Source organism: Balaenoptera borealis, assembly GCF_965194805.1.
Source record: "Balaenoptera borealis genome assembly, chromosome: 16".
In the NCBI taxonomy this organism is placed as follows: domain Eukaryota; kingdom Metazoa; phylum Chordata; class Mammalia; order Artiodactyla; family Balaenopteridae; genus Balaenoptera; species Balaenoptera borealis.
Window position 1 is genome coordinate 38,257,869 of NC_138872.1, and position 15,690 is coordinate 38,273,558.

General features: G+C 39.6%; 1 long non-coding RNA gene across 1 annotated transcript in view; it reads left to right on the forward strand.

The window, feature by feature from the left end:
- The first annotated feature begins 9,621 nt into the window (after positions 1–9,621).
- Positions 9,622–15,690, forward strand: part of LOC309612904 — a 48,089-nt gene continuing 42,020 nt past the window's right edge. Inside the window, exon 1 of the long non-coding RNA XR_014235391.1 lies at positions 9,622–13,557. This is a non-coding gene — a long non-coding RNA (uncharacterized lncRNA). The remainder of the gene's footprint in view (positions 13,558–15,690) is intronic.

Sequence of the window (15,690 nt, forward strand, 5' to 3'; positions counted from 1 at the left end):
CTGTTGCACTTCATAAGCTCAGCCTATCATTCATTTCCATCTGCATTGTTGAGGATGTTTCTTTGTGGCAGGGTGCAAGGAGAACCATGAAATTGTGGATCAATGAGTACGCTTTTAGATGTTCTCCATAGCAGCTAGGGGCTTGGTAGCCAGTTTTTCCAGAAGATGTCTCATGACCACTTTCCAAAGAGACTGGAGTGTTCCATTTCTTAGCCCCCTGAATTGTGGATTTCACACTGTGCTGAAGATCTGAGTCGCAGGACATCTGCGCCTGTTGAGAGCTTTATCTTCTCTCCTTAAAATTTCTACTGAGCCTCCTTAGGATTTAGAGGCTTATATGGTGTTTTCTTAGCCAGAAATCTTTGTAAAACTTGATTATCAGAAATAAAACAAGAGCAACCCCCATCTCCTGAAAACAGTGCTTAAGAAAACCTTAGCTTGCAGGGAGGGACAGTCCAGACAGCACTGGCATTAGCTCAAGCTGGCAAACCTGGGCTGAAGCAGGGACTTGCTTATTTGTGGGAGACATATTTGTTGAATCATAAAGCTGCCATCAAAACTAAGCCCAGACATCCAGGGACATGTGCGGAGATAATTCATGCCGTCTCCATTTCCAGTTTGCAGATGTCTTTGGGACGACAGAGTTGGGGGATGGGGGCAGGCAGTGTTTGTAAAGACCCCCAGGAGCCCCCCTGGCTAGTGGAGTCGCCATCTCTAACCCTGTCTGCTCTTATCTAGGATTTCCTCGTGGGCTCTTGAAGACATTTGAAAATAAACAAGTGAGAAAGTTTCTCAAGACCATCCTAGCAATCCATTCTGACACTCCTGAGACAGTGGGCCAAAGCTGGTCCCTCTCTGTTACTTTTCATGGTCTAGCATTCTGAGATTCTTTTCCTTATTAGTTCAGAAGTGAGATTCTACATGTTACTGTCAAGGCTCTGGTCAGAGCTTTTGCGTTTAGCCACGAGTTTAGAGAACTATTGTTAGAATGGAGACAGATACTTTAAATATTATCTGCGGCTTCTGGACACTCATTTCAAACATATTTAAGTATAAGAGGTAGTTTCTGGCTAAGAAAGTTCCTGTGGTAACTGGTTTTTCTTGATTTATAATAACCATTTGGGAAAAAAATTGCAATTTATATTAGATAAAGGGGACATTTCTATAATATATAAAGAGTGCTTACATATCAATAAGGATAGGCCAGAAACCCATAGAAAAATGAACTAAAGATATGATGAGATAGTTCTCTAAGAAGCAAATTAATCAAATTTATCCTGCATACATAAATAGCCACACAACCTCATCTGTAATAATAAAGATGCATATTAAAACTATGATAAGGTAGTTTTCACTTCCCAGATTAGCAAACGCCTTAATGTTTAATAATTAGTTGAAAAGACGTGAAGAAAATGGAACTCTCATAAATCATTAGTGACTGCATAAATTGGTACAGTTTGGGGGACAATTTGGTACTAGCTACTAAAATGGCAAATGTCCTTTGACCTTGAACTCTACTTCTTGAAATTTATCCTATGGAAATACCCACCCACGAGTGAATTGTTGAACACACAAAGTTATTCATTGTGGCACTATCTGTAACTGCAAAAGGTTGGAAACAATTCTGAATGCCTACCAATAGGGGACTAGATAAATATATTATGGTACACCATAGTACACAGTATTATGCAGTAGTTTAAGAGGATGAGGCAGATCTTTGTGCATTGCTGTGAATACTATCTAAGATGTATTGTTATGAAAAAAATGCAGGGTGCAGAAAAATTTGTGTTGTGAGCTGTCATCAGTGTTAAAAAAGAAAAAAAATGTATTTGTTTTTATGTGCATAAAATATCTTTGAATACACACACACAAAATGAAAGTAGCATTTTCTTCCTGAAGGTGGGACCTGGGTGCTTGGAAGACAAAAATGGGAAGGAGATGTATATCTTACTGTATATCCTTTTGTACCTTTAGAATTTAGTATCACGTATATGACTGTATTACCCATTAAAAATCTGAGCTCTAATCAGAATTCTCAGATAAAGGTTTCTTTTAGATTGTCTTCTATCTGAAAATTTGGAATTATTCTTCCTCAAGCCCACGTGAGACTATTTGATTCACAAAGCCACAGCCCACCACTGTCTTCTCCCCTTTGCCTAATCCAGTGCCTGGCAGAGAGCAGGGTCTCAAAAATATTTGTTAGAAATATAAAGGAAGGCAAAGGATGCATGCGATGACTTCACACAGAGGCTTGCCACTCCCACTGTGGATACAGTGGGGCTGGATTATGCCCCGCATGATTTCCAGGGGAAAAATTTTACATTAAAATTGATTACTTTCCTTTTTAAAGGAAAACTGAAGAAAAGAAATGGACTTGCTTGAGAATGTGGTATTAGAAACCTGTATATGGATAGAGCCACTGTCTTAGCCATGGTCCTTGGTTACTGATGAAGTCTTTCTGATAGGAATGAGAGTGAGCAGAGGAATCTGTGGGCATCGTCTTGACCAGTGATACACTGGTAAGAGTTTAATAACTGGCTTCTTGGGTGAAAAAACAAACCCTGGTTGTAGCGTTTGCCAATTTCCATGGTGTGAATTCTCCCACCATAGCTGATTTCAAGCTACCAATGTGACATCTGTGAATGTGAAATTGGGAGGGTATGATGACAGTTGGCTCTTGTGACCCAGTAGGAGCCAAGTTCAGCAGATCCCAGATTAAGACCAGGCAAGAATTTCCTTTCCATAGTTAACAGCAGAGGCTTTAGAATGTAAACAAACTCTTTGAAGGGTTGGAGTCTTAGAAATGTTTTGTAATTCTTCTAAGCTGATGGTTCTCAAAGTGTGGTCCAATGGCAAATTCTTGGGCCATTCCTCTAAACCTACAGAATTAGAGTCTCTGGGGATGGGGCCCAGCAATCTAGATTTTAAAAAGCCCTGCAGGTGATTCTGCTGCATGCCAAAATTTGAGGCCCACTGCTCTAGCCTCTGTTTCCTCTAGAAAGGACCAGGAGTATTTTAAAAAAAATGCAGGGCTGTAGTAAGGATTAAACAGAATAATGATTATAAAGCACTTGGCATAGGGGATATTAACTATGATAATGAGGGTGACTTTTCAGTGGCTCAACCATGCATTTAAGAGGCATTAAATGAGTTTGAGGTATGCTCATTCCTTTTCTTATGTCCAAGGGCAAGAGGTATGCTAAGAAGGCACATCTGTAGCTTTCTGTACAGTTGGACCATATGTAAGTATCTTTTTTTTTAATTGAAGTATAGTTGCTTTACAGTGTTGTGTTAGTTTGTGGTGTACAGCAAACGGATTCAGTTTTTTGCATATATATATGTGTGTGTGTGTGTGTGTGTATTATTTTTCAGATTCTTTTCCATTAGAGGCTATTATAAGATATTGAGTATGGTTTCCTGTGCTATACAATAGGACCTTGTTGCTTATCTATTTTATATATAGTAGTGTGTTTCTGTTAATCCCAAGGTCCTAATTTATCCCTCCCCGGCTCTTTCCCCTTTGGTAATCATAAGTTTGTTTTCAATGTCTGTGAATCTGTTTCTGTTTTGTAAAGAAGTTCATTTGTATCATTTTTTTTTTTTTTTTAGATTCTACATATAAGTGATATCATAGGATGTTTGTCTTTTCTGTCTGACTTCACTTAGTATGATAATCTCTAGGTCCATCCATGTTGCTGCAACCATGTGTCATCATCTTAATTCTTATAGCATCATTTGGGAGTGGTGAATACCGGCATTATTTCCCTTTAGCATGCTTACATAGAGCTAGATGCCTCGGACTAAGGCCATAGAGGCGATTTCCCTTCAACGCCCAGCTCCTTGGTACCCCCCACCCCAGGCTTTGCTTAACTGATTAAAGCAACTTATCATATGTGCCAAAAACCAGTCTCCATGAAAAGAAGACGGGAGATGTGGGGAACATGTTTGGAGTTCCAGGACTTGAATCTCAGGAAACGCTTGGAGTTGGGTAACAACACTTGTGATTTTGGAGAATATTAGCTTCATTTACTGAGCATCTACTACCTACCGGACATTATAACATGACTTTTCGCCATAGGTATTTACCATCCGTTTTACAGATGAGGAATCTGAGATGGAGGTGTTCAAGGTCACAGAATAGACAGTTGGATTCTTAGGAAAGGCACAGAGCCAGTCCTTAGCTACCATTGTCTCTTTTGCTTTATGCATCTTTTTTCCCCCTTATGCTTGTCAGTGATATGTATCTTAGGAAGAGAAGGGCCACTCACCCCTATTGCAGGGTTTTTTAAACATTTTTTTGCCTTTGGGCATATTTCAGAAATTCTCATACCAGAAAGGTCCATGGCAGTCTTCCCTGAAGGTACGAAGATGAACTTCCGAAGGAGTCAGTGCAATATGGTGGTAAGGGCACAGGGGTCCTGCAGACCTGTGGGTGGATTCTAACTGTACCACTTATTAACTCTCTGACCTTAAGTACATGATTTTTTTCTCACTAAGTGTCTTAGGTCAAATTCCTTAGAGGCAGAGACTCAGATGGAGATTTTTGTGCAAATGATTCATTAAGGGAGCGCGCTCCCAGGAGAACCCTGAAATAGAATGAGGGAAGCATGAAAGGGAAGGGGAAGATACTGAATGTACAATCCAACTTAACTGGAATCTAGGTTCAGCCTGATCCCACGGAGAGCTCTGATGTGTAAATTGTACCAGAGAATTGGTCTCAAGGGGGTCACCTCCTGTACCCTTGTGTCAGTTTTTGTCTAGGGGCTTCCATGGAGGGGTGCAGTCCCCCCATGAAGTGTTATGTCATAAGAAGGCAATTCTCAAGAGAAGGCAGCTCTGAGCATAGCAGCGATTATTCACAGTAGCCAGGTCTAAATGGGATCTGAACAGGGTGGCAAGCTCCAACGATGGCCACTCTCAGCTTTTCTTTTTAAAATGCAGATACTTGTGCCCACTCAAAGGGGGTATTATAAGTACTAAATGATATAATTCATTCAGAGGATGAAGCACAGTGCCAGGCACAAAGAACACACAAAATCAATGTTAACGTCATTTTCTTTCCTATCCAGTTTAAAGAGAGTGACTTCGTTTCTCTGGCTGAGGTGAAGGATATATTCTCAAATAGCCTTCAGGTTAGAAGAAGAAAATATTCTGGAGGGTTATTCACTTTTTCGTTCAAAAATATTTCATTTAGCACCTACTGTGTGCAGTTGTAATAAGACACAAGATCCCTGCTCTACTGGGGCTGCCATTCTACCGTGGAGGAGCAGACACTAAGCAAAGAAATAAATCTAGTAAATATTAGCTGGTGATAAGTACTATAAAAAATGTATGTTGCAGGGTTAGAATCCAAAATGACTGGAGAGCTACATTAGACTGAGTAGTCAGGGAAATCCTCTCCGAAATGACATCGACTTGAAGGGCAAGAATGAGCTGGTCGTTCAGAGTTGTGGGAGGAGATTGTTTCAGGCAGAGAGAACATCTAATGCAAATGTGCCAAGGCAAGAAGAAAGTTGGCAAATTCAGCGTGCAGAGGAGAAGCCAGTGTACTGGAGTGCAGAGCACCAGGGGACAATGACAGGAAATGAGCCCAGAAGATGAGGTTGGAAGGTGGGCACAGGCTAGACTCTTCAGAGCCACAGTAAAGTATTCTAAGAAGTTTAGATTTCAGTATCAGTCTCAAGGGAAGCCAATGGTGAGTTTATACAGGGGAGTGAAATAAATTTATATATATTTTAAAAGATCATTCCAACTGCTTTGTGAAGAATGGATGGTAGGAGAACGAAAGTGGAAGCAGAGAAACCAATTAGTAGGTCATTGCAAAGATAATGTTGTCTTGGAGCAAGGTAGTGGAACAGAAGGAATAGATGTAAACCAATTCAGAAAGAGATGTAATGGATTCAGGAAATGTTTTGGAGGCAGACTCAGTAGACCATGTTGACAGATTGGATGCTGGCCATGAGAGAAAAGGACAAATCAAGGATGAATCCTATATTTATGACCTGAGCCTTTGGACAGATAGTTTAGCTATTTACTGAGACAGGAAAGATGAAGGGATCTTGTGTATCACAGAAAGAGGGAAGCAAATGAAAGACAAGGTATATGAAGTGAAAAGAAAGAAAAGGAACATGCCACATGTACAAAATAAAATGTAGAAAATGTAAAATTAGAAAAAAATGGAGTCAACCAGAGTTTAATTCTGTTGGCTGGAAAATTTGATGCACGATAATGTGAGATGTATTGGAGTTTCAAAGGCCTATTCAAAGGAGTTTGGTCTGGTGATCAGCATTTTTCAGAGAATGGCAAATGCAAATTTATTCTTCCAGTTCTTCTGAGAGGAAGTAGTGTCTGTGGGTATTTAGGTTCTGGAATCTTGGAAGGACTGAGGGTTTACTTACTTTAGAATTTTAAGTGTTTTTTTTTTTTTTTTTTTCCAAATCTAGTCATCAAAGCTGTAAGTACCAGGGATAAAGTTCTTTTCAAATGGGGATATTTTCTGAGTGGTATACTTTGAAAATCTCAATAGATGGGTAGAAAAAAAGCAAAATCTCAGCTTTTTCCATTGGCCCAACTTCTTCTGGGGGGGCGGATAAGAGGCAGGAGCTAGCATTCTCTTTCCATCATATTCAGTAGTAAAAAATCATGAAGCAAATTTAGCATTTCTTCTTCAAAGATTTAAAATTAAGACAAATATTTTGGGGTTGGAAACTTGGGAGCGATGTGCTGTGCTGATCTGTCCGTCCAAGACCAAAAATTCCAGTGAGCTTAGAAGAAAACACAACAGAAACCCTCCTGTAGCTTTGTTCTTGGTTAACTGTTCTTCCTTCAGGGCAGACCTTATTCTTCCCAATTAGGCCTCCTTCTATTTTAAATATTTTTAAGAACCCCAAAGGTTAAAGAAGAAAGATCAGTATAGAGGTGGTTGAGATGTTGAGATTTTTTTTCATGGTCATATTGTTGTGTTCCTGAAAGCAGCTCCCAGGGAGCCAAGGGAAGGAGTGGGGATTCCTTCAGAGCCATCTGAAATCATTTAGTGGTCATGCAGTTGAAATTGGGATCTTCCAGTGAGGAATCTTTCTTGCTTCTACTCCTCCAGTGGCAAAGGATAAGATCTTGGTGCAGTTAAAGGGAGGTAGTTGTGGGTCCTAGTTGAGAGTTTTGATTGTGCTAACATCTCCAGTCACCTGTGAACTTATCTGGGTGGGTATTAATTAGAAACCTTAATGGAATCAGCCAGTCGCTAGCATCAGGAAATTATGCCAAATTCCAGTACAATTGAGATGACTAGAGGGAAAAGCATTATTTCTTTTTTTCTTTCTTTTTGTTCTTAACATCTTTATTGGAGTATAATTGCTTTACAATGTTATGTTAGTTTCTGCTGTATAACAAAGTGAATCAGCTATATGTATACATATATCCCCATATCCCCTCCCTCTTGTGTCTCCCTCCCACCCTCCCTATCCCACCCCTCTAGGTGGTCACAAAGCACCGAGCTGATCTCCCTGTGCTAAAAAGCATTATTTCTTGATATCTACTATGTTCCTAGTCCTACACTGGACATGTTGTACATATTACTGGATTTATTCCTCACTTCAACACCTGAATATTATAATTTCCATTTCAGTTCCACGTGATTGTAGTCCTGCCTAGCTGGATCTGAGGTGTGGATACATCAGGCAGGAGAAGTTTGGTGGCATCTCTTTCTCTAGGTTACTGTGTATATTGACTGATTTTCATGAGATTCTAGAAATTTCCAGTAGGAGCAAAATAACTTGAATTAAAATGGACTTGGCAGGGGGAAGGGTTATGACAGGAGCCAAGCTTCATGGAGGGACTCTGAGATCTCAATGAGAATTCCTTCCAATAGAAGGAAACAGCATGATGGGGCAGAGTCTGCAATAGTATCTGCATTGATGTCGCTTCTGGGTTTAGCACTGAGGCTGGCACATGACATTCTGATAGCATGTATGAGCCATTGGAAGAAAAGGGCGATATTTGCAAACTGGAACTCAAGTTGACTCTGTCCAGTGGAACTTTCTGTGATGATAAAGATGTTTATATATGTTCTGTCCAATACAGTATTCACTGGCCACATGGGGCTATTGAGCATTTGAAATGAGGCTAATGTACTGAGGAACTGAATTTTAATTAAAGGGCCACATGTGTCTAGTGCTCAGAACAACTACATTTTTTAGTACCTACACTGCTGTTGGACCCCCACAATTAAGCATAGCTTGGTAAAGCCTAGGAAGAGACGTGGAAGGCAGTGGGGGCAAAGGGCGGTAGAGCGTGGAATGAGAGATGGCCGAGCATACAGCCCAAATGAATTTAGAGCTTGATAGGAATCAGCTTATACAGAACTTGTTGTATAAGCAGGGTGTAGTTTTAGAGCTGGCTGAATATGTGCATTAATGACCTCATTTGGACCCACATGGCAGTGAGCTTTAGGTTACAGTCAGAAGGGACCATTAGTCTCATTGCTCAGCAGGGTGTTCAGCACCTACTGTAGTCCTTAGCACATTGTATGTGTTCAATAAATATTTGTTTTGGATGAATAAATGGATAGATGGGACATAAACTCACCTGAGATCATTGTCTTGGTTAGCTATTAACATAGTAATGCTGCATAACAAACTGCCCCCAAAACTCAATGACTTAAAACAAGGTTCATTTATTCTTGCTCATAGGTCAGGAGATTAGCTGGAATGGCCTGTGTCATGTGAATTCATCTAGGGACACAAGAAAGCTCTTTTCATGGAGATGGCAACAGCACATGACTTCTTTAGGTGAGTGCTCAGAACTGTCATGCCGTCACTTCCATCCACATCCCGTTGGCCAAAGCATGTCTCCTCACTAAGCCCAAAGTTAAGGGCTAGGGAAGTACCTGATGGCCACAGTTCAAGGGGGAGAACTATGAAGTTATATATCAAAGAACATGGTTCAGGGAGGGGTAAAAAATTGAGACTCCAGATTTGATCTGCCATAATCATGTGACGAGTCAGGGAGTTCATACCGTTTTGTCCAGTTCCAATGTCTATGTTTTTTCCTCTGCTCCAAATGCTTCATGTACAATCAAAGACAGTTTTACCATGCATGTGACTCCTAGACTCCAGGGTGTATGTTATGTTTCCATCCTTTAAAAAATCTGATATTCTGCTTTTAAAAATTTTGTTATTTATCTCATTGAATGATTGTCATTTTTGTGGTACTGGACTGCAATCAATCCACATGATTTGGCTCTGTCATAAAGTTGGAGGTGTAGTCTCATGGAGCTTCAAAGAATCTGTTAGTCCGCACATGTTTTTGCTTTAATCATGGACCGTCTCAGTTACTAAGGGCCCAGGATGCTGCTGCCAATGGCTGAAGCACAAGAAGGTGGAATTTTCAGTCCCAGTACAATGCGTTTGGTTTTCAACTTTGAGGTTCCTTGCTGCTGTCAGAACCTACCATTGCCTTTAAAAATTTTTGTTCACTTAAAAAAATGCATACAGCAAAATTCTCTCTTTTTGGTGTGTAATTCTATGAATTTGACAAAGGTACATAGTCATGTAACTACCAAGACAATCAAGATATTTCCATCACCTGCAAAATTCTCTTGTGAACTACCCCTTGGTAGTTCATCCTTTCCCAAGTCTATTCAAACTTCTATCTAGTTCTCCAGGTCCTGACATATTCTAAGTGTCCCTGCTATCCTGCAGCCCATGAACATGATGTAGCATTTGCTATGGTGGAAAGATTATGGCTGTGGGAGACACATCTGTGTGAAGTTGGATGAGTGACTTAAACTTCTCCAAATATCAGTTATGACACCTGTAAAATGAGGTTACTGGATCCTATCATGAAGATGGTTTAGAACCTTAGAGTTCCTATGGGTAATTAGTGGGTGGTATAGGTCAGCAGCATAAGTTAGTTCTCTTGTTTCTCATTGTCTGATCACTTAGAGACCAAGTCTTATTTCTTTCATGGCTGACCACTTTTTAAGAGCACACGTCAAGTAGTCTGTCTGATTTTATCCATGGTATTTGGTTTTTCATTGATCTGGGAATGTTATATATTTGTGCCATAGTTCTTGTCTTAGTAGATTATTTCAGTGAAAGAAATAAGTTCTGTCAGTGTTGCAAATTAGGAATTTAGGCAAAAATTACAGTGTTTCATAAGTGAGTACTGAGATTGAGTGAAAGAGGAAAGTGTGGTATGAAAACAATTGTCTTATTTTTGCTTTGAACCCAAGCATAATAAAAAAGAGAAGACTCAGGGCAAAACAGAATCCTAGATTTAGAAACAACATGAAGAGTCACCTGGTAACAATAATTGTAATGGCTAATGTTTATTGAACACTGGGAATGTGTGCCAGGCAGTGTTCCAAGTGCTTTTTAGATGCTCCCTCCACAACAGCCTTCTGAGATCATTGTTATTATCATCATGCCCATTTTACAGGTAAGGAAACAAGGCCAGAGAAGTTAATTAACTTTCTCAAGTTTACATTGCCAATAAGTAGTGAGGCAGGAGTCAAACTCAGGAAGTGAGACACCATAGTCTACACTTTTAACTTCTGTGCCATGCCCTCCCCCACCCCTGCAGCCTGAGTAGCCCTGTCATGGAGAATCAATGGTTTTCAACACATTTTGTTTCATGTTGAATAATCTTGGTTTTTTTATCTTGAGTGTAAATCAGCTTCTAAGTCTCTTAAACTTTTTGATCCTAGTTCTAACTTTCAGAAAAGATTATTTTGATCTTGAACGCCTTTTGAGGCTTAATCCAACACCCTTGGGTTTTCCCTCCTACAGTAAAAATAGGCCCTAAAAATTCTTGCTGCAAAATCACTTGTGTAGTATGTGTATTCACAATCACAAGAAGGCTGTTGCACATCCCTACTTGTCATTGCTGGCTCTGGTTCTTCACCCAGTCATCAATTTGCATTAGTTTTCTGTCATGCCTAACCTTAGGCTTGTTTTCAAGGAAGAAATGTTCAAAAGGACCAAATGGAAGCAGAAGTTCAATATTCTACAGGAAGAAATGAAGAATTCCAAACACAATAAATATGTGGGTCAACATACAATTTATTTTTTCTATGTTCTTGTTTTATAAAATGATAATTGACCGAAAAAAAGATCATTGACTATTTCAAGTAAAATAAGCAGTGTATTCTGGGGTTTACAACATATATAATAACAATCACATAAAGATGGAAGGGAAGTTAAAGGAAGAATACTGTTGTAAGATTCATATATTAGATGTGATGTGGTCTAATATTAATTCATGCTAATTGTGACAAGTTAAGAATGCATATTATAGTCCTTAGCATTACCACTAATAAAATAACCAAAGAAATATAGTTTAAAAGATATTAGAGTAGATAAAAAAGAATACCTAAAAGATAATTGATCAATCCAAATGAAGACAGGAAAGCAGAAACAAAAGAACAGCAACAACAAAGTGGAACAAGCAGAAAACAAATAGAGTGTAGAGTTAAATGCAGCCATGTCAATAATTACATTAAATGTTAATGGACTAAACACTCAGATTAAAAGGCAGAGATTGTCCAACTGGGTGAAAAAATAGAGTCCACCTATGTTTTATTTATGAGGGATACATGTCAATATAAAGACCAGAAAGGTTAAAAGTAATAGATGGAACAAGACATATCAGGGACTGAACCATATAAGTTGGGCAACTCTGCCTTACCTGAAGCAGGAAGTATAGGGAACCTACATAGATTTCCAAAACCTTAACAGAGGATGGAGGCAACACTAGAAGAATGACTTCTTGGAGCAAGGAAGTGCCAACTGATGATGGATGCTGAAAACATTTCCCCAGAGATCTGACAAGTTTAGCAAACAATTAAATAATGTCTTTTCCTTTCTGCTTTGTAGAAAGTTGACAATAAGAAGCCATGTTTAGTGGTGTGGAAATGGTGATTTTTCTGCCACCCCCTCCAGGATAGCTCTTCAGTCTCACCCACATCTGAGCTGTGAGTACTAGCACTCACCTGACTTGGGTACCAACTTCCTTTACCAGTTGGAGTTTGCTGATGGATTTAGCTGCATGCCATCTTTTTTCCTAGTTCAGTATGTCCTCTTTTCCTGCTGGCCCCATGGTAGTGACTGTTGCCATAGCAAACAATGACAGAATATAAGAAAGAGAAATGTTGGCATATTTATTGCTTCAATTTTGATGGTGGACTGAAGGGTATAAAAATGAAAAGGATGCTGCTGTGGCTTTGTCTCTCTGCCTTTGCTGTGAGGCTGTTATTTGGAAAAAAGTAAGCTTTCTAAGTGACGAGTTCCTTTATACACATGCAGCACATATGCAGTGCGTGTCTGACTCTTCCCAAGCTGAGGAAACTGCTAGGCCTCTGTGCAAGAAAAAGAAGCCTGGAATATTCTCTTTCTCTTTCTGACCTCCTGCTAAGACTCTTGCTTGACATCCTTCCAAAAGGCCCCTCAGCTGGGCAATTGCAGAGATGTAATTTCATTGACAAAATTCATGGTTTCAGTCTTTAGTGTGAAATAAATTTCAGGTAAACTGGAGATTGTCTAAAACTGTGATACAGAGTTAGACTGGGCTAGGGAGAAACTTTCTATGGTAGGTGGTTGTTTTTCTGGGAGTGACTTTAATTAACCTGTCTACTTTATGCCTGCACGCTGGAAAGGATCTTGAAGGTGGCATTTCCCTCCTGCTGTTCAAAGGGAATGAAAGTGACAGTTGAGTTTATTCTCAGCATTGTTAATTTGGTTGATATTGGGGCCCTTCCAAAGAAACCACTAAAGCTATCACAGAAAATGAAGGGTAACACATTTGAGAAAGATTCTGGAACATTTGGCTCTTGTGGTGGCCTGCAAAAAAAAAAAAAAAAAGGGAAAAAAGAAAAGGATGAATTCATTATCTCCAAATAGTGGAAAATATTATAAATGGCAGTAAATGAAGTAAATGGGAGTTTCCACTGTAATGTACAATTCTTTAAGCCAGCCACCCAGAAAGAACACAGCTTGGTTTGCTGGGTGGGGAGTCTGACTTTAAATGCAGGAGACTGTTCTTGAGCTCCAAGTGCTGTTTGGGAGCAAGGCATTTCTTCTGCTGCTGTGGATCTTCTAGTTTATTGCCCATCTAGACTGTGTGTGTCTTGCAGCCTGCTGAATGGAACCCAAATGGAGCTCTCACTTCTGCAACTTAGATCTGACCTTAGGGTGTTGATTTCCTGCCTGACTCAGTCTCCAGAGGAAAAGAAAATAAGAGACTAACCTCTTTTTGTGTGTGAGGAAATGGTCTCTCTTGCTTTTGGATGGCTCTCCCACTCTGGCTGCCTTTGCTGGCCTGCAGAACAAAAGCCGTGGCTGTGTCTCCTTGTCAGGAGGATGCATCGCTGAGCATGTCTGCTCAGGCCTGGGCTATGACTCTCCCCTGTGGACCCCACCCTCCTATCCTGAGAGCTGAACATGTGGGTTGACAGGTTTCCCACACAGGACCAGGAGGCCACATGCATCACCACCACCACTACCATCTCCCTCTCCTGCTACAAAACATCTGTGAAGGGGGTCCCCACCTTCACCTAAATGAGTGAGTTACCACTGGCCCAGAGCGGAGGTGAGGTCCGCTTGATGGAGTCTCATCTGTTCTTCTGGCTAATAAAGTGGGTCATCCACAGCCTAGCATCTTCTCAATCTTTCCTTAACTAATTTTAGTGATTTTTGAGGAATTATGCAATATAGACATTTGATTATAGACTCTTGTTACCTGATACTTGCTATGGAATCCAGAAAAAAAGAATAACTGTGTCTCTGTAAATTTTAAAATAAACTCAACTCTAGGGTCTTATTTTCTACTTTTTATTCTGACTATAAACTATTTTGTACTGAGCAAAAAAAAAGCCCTGAAGTTTGGTCTGTGAAAACTTGCTGGTCCATGGAAATTGAGGGGTAGTGGTGCCAAATTCAGTTCTATAAGTATTGTTGAGAACTCACTGTGTGCAAATTCCAAAAGAAATATGAGTCATAATTTCAGACCTTAATATGCATAAAATCTACTTGAAAAGACAGAACAACACATATGGAACACCTGATCTGTATTACCTCCTATTTGATGTGTGTGGATGCACATGTATGTACATACACGCATACCCACACATGCACACAAATACACACATATGCATGCATTTGCAAAATACTTATATATACGTACTTATAGATACATATATACACATACCCATACCCACACATAAATACTATGCATAGATAAACATACATACACACATACATACATTCATACATTTATATACACCTACATACATACATACAGACAAATACATTCACTCCCATACACTCTCACACACATACACTTATTATCTCACATATATATACACATACACTCATAAATATTTTCACATGCATGTACCCACACACACATATACACACATTCATACATATGGACATAACACACACATATATACATTCACATGTTTATACACATATACACACAAATACACACTTTTTTTTAATAGATCTTTATTGGACTATAATTGCTTCACAATATTGTGTTAGTTTCTGTTGCACAACAAAGCAAATCAGCCATATGCATGCACATGTCCCCATATACCCTCCCTATTGAGCCTTCCTCCCATCCTCCCTATCCCACCCCTCTAGGTCATCACAGAGCACTGAGCCGATCTCCCTGTGCTATGCTGCTGCTTCCCACCAGCCAACTATTTTACATTCGGTAGTGTATATATGTCGATGCTACTCTCACTTCGCCCCAGCTTTGCCCTCCCACCGCATGTCCTCAAGTCCATTTTCTAGGTCTACCTCTTTATTCCTGCTCTGCAACTAGGTTCATCAGTACCATTTTTTTTTTTTTTTTAGATTCCATATATATGCGTTAGCATACGGTATTTGTTTTTCTCTTTCTGACTTACTTGACTCTGTATGACAGACTCTAGGTCCATCCACCCCACTACAAATAACTCAATTTCGTTTCTTTTTATGGATGAGTAATATTCCATTGTATATATGTGCCACATCTTCTTTATTCATTTATCTGTTGATGAACAGTTAGGTTGCTTCCATGTCCTAGCTATTGTAAATAGTGCTGCAATGAACACTGTGGTACATGTCTCTTTTTGAATTATGGTTTTCTCAGGGTATATGCCCAGTAGTGGGATTGCTGGGCCATATGGTTGTTCTATTTTTAGTTTTTAAGGTACCTCCATACTGTTCGCCATAGTGGTTGTAACAATTTACATTCCCACCAACAGTGCAGGAGGGTTCCCTTTTCACCACACCCTTTCCAGCATTTATTGTCTCTAGATTTTTTGATAATGGCCATTCTGACCGGCGTGAGGTGATATCTCATTGTAGTTTTGATTTGCATTTCTCTAATAATTAATGATGTTGATCATCTTTTCACGTGCCTCTTGGCCATCTTTATGTCTTCCTTGGTGAAATGTCTATTTAGGTCTTCTGCCCATTTTTGGATTGGGTTTTTTGTTTTTTGATATTGAGCTGCATGAGCTGTTTGTATATTTTGGAGATTAATCCTTTGTCTGTTGTTCCATTTGCAAATATTTTCTCCCATTCTGTGGGTTGTCTTTTTGTCTTGTTTATGGTTTCCTTTGCTGTGCAAAAGCTTTTAAGTTTCATTTAGTCCCATTTGTTTATTTTTGTTTTTATTTCCATTACTCTAGGAGGTGGGTCAAAA